Source organism: Biomphalaria glabrata, chromosome 5 (genome assembly GCF_947242115.1).
Source record: "Biomphalaria glabrata chromosome 5, xgBioGlab47.1, whole genome shotgun sequence".
Lineage (NCBI taxonomy): Eukaryota > Metazoa > Mollusca > Gastropoda > Planorbidae > Biomphalaria > Biomphalaria glabrata.
Window position 1 is genome coordinate 53820170 of NC_074715.1, and position 6000 is coordinate 53826169.

General features: G+C 37.4%; 1 protein-coding gene across 11 annotated transcripts in view; it reads right to left on the bottom strand.

Moving 5' to 3' along the window:
- Positions 1–6000, bottom strand: part of LOC106060681 (adhesion G protein-coupled receptor L1-like) — a 127390-nt gene that overhangs the window by 100869 nt on the left and 20521 nt on the right. For 3 of the 11 annotated variants that reach the window (XM_056030327.1, XM_056030328.1, XM_056030325.1), the window contains exon 1: positions 3383–3660. The exons of 1 other annotated variant lie outside the window; for it this stretch is intronic. The gene's annotated coding sequence lies outside the window, so the exon portion shown is untranslated. Of the gene's footprint in view, positions 1–3382; positions 3664–6000 lie in introns of those variants that run through there. 7 more of the 11 variants (XM_056030329.1, XM_056030326.1, XM_056030333.1 and 4 more) reach the window with 5 other exon arrangements.

A 6000-nucleotide genomic window follows, 5' to 3' on the forward strand; every position in this document is an offset into this window, starting at 1 on the left:
AAGCACAAAACATAAAACAGACACTATTGAATGGTGGAAGCAGGTCCTTTGGCAATTAAATCGTAACTTTCTCATGTTAATTCCATGTTAAAGAGAAACTGGGGTATGAATGTATACTTTGTGTGCTATCGTATAAATCGTTTGCTCTAATAATGAATTTTTATTTATAATGCACAATTGTAAAACAAATTTTCTCACGGGTAATAAAGATAATGATTATTATAGATTACATAACGTATATCTTGTATTAACCTAAAAGAATGTTGTTATTTTTTTCCGGTTGAAACGTCTCTAACTTATAAGGAGACATTTGACACCTAATCTACAGACATGCTATACAACACACAGTGTCACAGTAACACACACCACTGACGCACAGTCTAGACATAACCAGTGGAGCGTAGCAGCGCTATGAATTCGTCGTAGGGGCCAATGCGTTGAGCTCTCAGCAGAAGGCGCCATGTTTACTTTTAGCTTCCTAGTTTCAGAAGACTAGAAATTGTATTTACATGTCTACCATTTTTTATTTATTTATATGGCTAAATTTGATTATATTTTATTTCCCATATTTGTTGAACTATCTGCAAATTAAATGATTTTGTATTATTAAATTTATGTATGCTTATTTTTCTTCATTGGATAATCTTCAAATACAAAAACAAAATTTAATAAAATACTCCGAAAGACACAAAGATAAAGGCACATTCCTCGTCCCATATGCTGGGACAAATTTGTACAAATACTCCTTTTTCCCTAGTGCTATTAGAGCAAGGAATGGGTTGCCTGAGCTAGCCAGGAAAACCAGTGACTTGGCAGAATTTAAGTCATTGGTTAATATGCATGACTAAATGCATGACGCGTAGGACGTAATCATCTTCTTTTTTGAAGTAACGTCTGTATTATATAAGATAAGATAAGAAGATTATTTGGCTGCCTGGTCTTGCGATGCGGTACGAGCGCTGGACTGTGGTCTCAATGCCCCCAGCCATCCCTCGTTGTCCTGTGGGACGTTTGGACTAGGAAGTAGATTATCTTTAACTCTGATGGAAAAATTTAAAACATTTTACAAACATAAATGTCAATGTGCCGTTAGATGTTGGATCTAGATCTGCACACCAAGTAATGTAGTCATTACTAATCTGAAGTGCAGTGCCTTGGGCAGCAGCCATACCAAAACCATCCCCCCTTAGGGCTCTGTTGATACAAAAACACAGCCACTCAAATCTTAATGGTTTGACTTATAACTTACAGACGCATATCCATGCCTTAATCTAGTCGTGAATTTTATATTTTTTTATAAGACACTTAAGCTCTGCTATTGGTTTTCCTGGCTGATTCAGGCAACCCGTTCTATACACTAATGACACAAGGTTGTACAAAACATTTATTTATTTTTACTTCCGAAGCAGAAATAATTTTACAAAGCTCATCTTAACTCACGCACACCCAATCTTTGAAATTTTGTACAATTATTTCTTGTACCTGACAAAACAAGAAGAATCAGTTTTAAATATTAACCAATTAGTTAATTAACAATTGGTAAATAATTATTTTGTTTTGTATCGGACAAGAGAACATTTGCGGGACAGATGTGGTGGTATAAGTTGAATTAGTTCCATTTATTCTTAGTGTAGAGAATTAAATCGCCGCTTAAAAATTTGAAACTAACAATAAAACCTTCTATTTTCATAAGTGCTTCGCTGGCACAGTGGTTAGTGTGTTGGCTTGAGGGGTTTGAACCCTCGAGTTCGAACTCGGCGTACAACTTTATATTTTTGTAACTATAAAATGCATTTAAAGAGAGTCACGGAAACATTGGACCAGATACCCCCTTCTTCCCCCCCCCCCTCATTTCCCAACTGGTCCAGACAGGTTATAGAATCATAGCGCATTGAGAAAGCTAAAACCATGAAATTGCGCTAAACAAAAGCAATAGGTAAGAATATTTATAGTCACACAGATTTTTTTTTGTTAGTCTAGAGTCTAGATCCATTACACATTTTAATTACATCAGTGATGTTATCACTGATCCAAACAAACTGATACAATTGCATTTAATTAGGTATAATTAGCTTTGTTTTTTTAATAAAGTATTATATATTTTTTTTATTTTCTTCTAACGGTGTAATGAGCTCATAACAGGATACAGATGGAGATCTAAAAATAGAATACTAATCACGATAGTAGGAAGTTGAGTAGCATGTATGGTGATTGTAGAATATTTGTATCACACAAATAACAAACTAGTGTTTAAGAGGGAAGACATATTAGGAACTCCATTTATTACGTAAAACACAAGCGGTGTTGCACTGACGCGCTAGTGTGCAAATGTACATATAATACTATTATGTTACATCTCTCTTCTTTAATTCAGAAAATCTATTTATCAGGATAACTAACAAACTAGTCAACTAAAAAGTCAATTCACAAATCAAGTCTCTTGGGTTTGTTAACTATTCTGCCTGAGCGTGTTACGAACTGTTCATGTGGTCTAGAGGTGTTAGAAGAAGCAGTGTGTAGTGGCGACTCAAAATCTAGTATAGTTTGTAATCTTGGACTCTAGATCTAGTGGTTCTGGTTGTTCTGAGATGTCATCTGGAAAGTCATAATTATTGTCAAATCTGTTTGCTTTCTCAGAAGACTTTCTGATGTGTTTTCTGTTTCTTCTGTAGACCTTATTTCCACTTTTGACATTGTATCATCTAGGCTTATAATGTTTTGTTATTAGTTACAATTTAGGAAAGAAAGTTGCATTCCTTTGTCTGTATTTTCCAGGGGTTTGGATGTGAACTGTATGCACGTGATGTCAACTGATTGATTGATTGGAGGCTGAGACTGAAGGGGAGGACAGGTGTTTTTGTTGTCACTGAGTTGTTGTTGTTTTTTTTTATTGGCCTATATTAAACTTGTTCTTTCTTGATAGATGGAGTTTTCCTGGATTAATTAAGTAAAATCAATGTGTGTTAATTAGTGTATATCATCGATCTGTAGTGATCGAGGTCTTTGAGTTTCTTTTGCTTACAGATTCTGATACTTGATGGTGCTCAGTAAACACAGACCTGGTCAGGTGCAACTGTATTTGGTGTTATCTAAATTCAATCTCGGTAGACTTCACATTCAATAAATTAATCCGTAATTAAGTTTCTTCTTTATTGTTTTCATTGATTAATTTAAGGGACATGTATTAAAAACATATCTTTGTATCATCTATAAATGCATTCATCATTTTTATAAGTATATAGATTCTAGATCTATATTAATGGAGAGAGAGAGAGAGAGAATGGGATCGGGTATGAGATATGCCGATATGGCCAATAAAACATAGGCCATTAAAAAAATATTTGTCACTTAAATAAATGTACATTCAAGGGAGATAACTCACCGAGTATTACGGATGACAGCAAAACTGGCACATTCTTGTCGGATCAAAATATATCCATGTTACAATTTTAGCTTGTGGCATTCAACAGTTTGTCTCTGCATTGATCTCTTAAGAAAATTTACAAGTTATCCACGAACTCAACAAACGACAAACAAGGGAATGCACCATTATCGGATATTCCCCTACCATTTCCTGTGAACTGTGTACAGAGCAGACGACTGAGTGGGGCCTAGCGAGTCACTCGCAACACAGGTCTCTCCCTCCCTCTCTCTCACCGTTGATGCAGCCAGCGACTTTCTCTCAGCCACAGTAGAAATTGTCTTGACAGTGAGGGGGGGGGGGGGGCCGCGTCTGATCGCATGACACTATTCGTCTCACCCCTGTGCGATACAGTCCTCTTTCTCACAATCTCACCTGAGGTTTATGCAGTTACCTCTCTCCCTCTCTCTATGTATGTCAGTATGTGTGTGAGTGGGTTTTTATATAATGTTTGATCCACAAAACAACTAGATCTGGTATGCAGCTCTACAGATGTATCTAAATTCTCTCTCGCTCTCTCTCTCGCTCTCTCAGTATGTGATAATTCTAAACCAGCTATAGATCTTTCTAAACTAACTATGGAGTTACTTCCCGCGAAGCACAATTAAACATTGATGCGACCGCTGACGAAATGACTGGCTTTGTCTAATGCTTATTCAAGCTAGCGTTGTTAAAATGTTCCATGCTATTTGTACAGTTCTCTGCAGAGGCAGATCATGCCCGCGCTGGTACATTTGACTTTAATGATCTACAGTCATGTGCTCGTATTAAATTCATAGATCTATATGGCTTTGATATCGATCACTTCTATCAGCTTGTGGATCTTTCTAGCGATTGTTTGCTTTACGTTTCGTATGTTCCTTCAAATTTGAAGATAATAACATCCAGTGGCGTCACTAGGGGGTGCGGGGTGCGGTCCGCACCGGGTGACACCCATCCTAGTGACGCCACTGATAACATCCCATCCCAAACCTTCCGCAGGACGACTGGGGGTGGAAACCTCCGAAAGACAGTCGAGCAGATACCAGACGATAAGGCAGCCATCCAAGATAGTTCAGAAATATTTTAGATTATGTTGTTTGCTAGCAATCTTTTAACATTAATTATAGGGAAAAACTCGTGGCTTCATTTTGACTGATTGATTCCTTTGGGTTATTATAACATGACATTTCTTTACAACATTTTCGCTAACAGAATTTTGAATAATATAGCATAACATTAAAATCAATTAATATTAATGTTAGCCTGCTTCTATCAATTCGTTGAATGATTTCTAAATTTTCGCCTCTTTATCACTTTGGGTGGGATGTGTGGCTGAGAGGCCAACATCGCTTTGCTAAGGCTTGGCCAGCTTACAAGGGGATTTAAGTTCGAATCCCGGACTTGAGCAGAGTTGTGTTTCCTGATATAAGTCTAAAAGATTCACTATATAAAAACAATTAAAACCTGATATATATTATTGAATGTATGGTAAATGTATGTATGTTGATTTGTATGTATGCAGGGCCAGCTTTAGGTAACTGGAGGCCCTAGGCGAATTGAATTTGGTGGCCCCAAATGAAGTAGAAAAATATAAAATATACAGCGAAAAAAAGTATGCAATTTATTAAAAACTTAGGGTCCCGTATACATATAATTGCAGAGACCATAGTGTATGTTCCATGTTTCTCCACAATCTGGGATTGGGAAAGGGGGGGGGGTTGAAATTAAAAAACAAAACTAAATTTAGGCTATCTCTGTTATGGAACGAAACTTTTTAACAAATCGGGTAAACCTTAATTCACAGTATCTTATGTGATATGAATATGTCGGCTAAACGGGTAAACCAATTTTATTTTTCGTGGCAAAAAAAAAAAATGTGAAGGTCTAAATTTAATCCAGTAAATCGGTAATACCCAAACTAAGGCCCGCGGATCATATCCGGCTAGTAAAAAATAAATTTAAAAAATCATATATTTATGGAGAGAAAAAGGGAGAGGGGGAGATGGAGAGAAGGAGAGAGGGAGAGATTAACTTGCTAGTTTCAGACGTTCATTCTCGAAGATTATTTGAGAGAGAGAGAGAGAGAGAGAGTGAAAGAGAAGCAGAGCGAAAGAGAGAGAGAGAGAGAGAGACTTGTTGTTTTGTAGTACAGTTTGAGCTAAAGACCCTACTAACTTCCGCTTCAAGACATCAACCGACTCCTACTGTGCAGTGCTCCCACAGCCCATACACCTTCCACTAATCTCCGGCACTAAACGCGATGTACAGCCGAGATTTCACGGCGAGACTTAATAGCTCGTCCCCCCTCCCTCCCCCCCCCTTTTTTTTTTAATGGCCACATACAGCGCGACACGTAAATGAAATCTAAAAGATCGGATAAGCCTGTGTTGACGCCCAAGAACCAGACTAATCTAACTGTCTACCCTAGACTATGTGCGAGAGAATCTCTAAACAAAAATATACCTTTCTGACTTCCACGGCTTCTTGCGCTAATTGGCAAAAGGAACCCGTTCTATGCTCTGCGAAATGTTTTAAATAGAGATTAAGCTTTTTAACTGCGACCCCATCAATCATTCCAGGGATATTGTTTGGTCAAC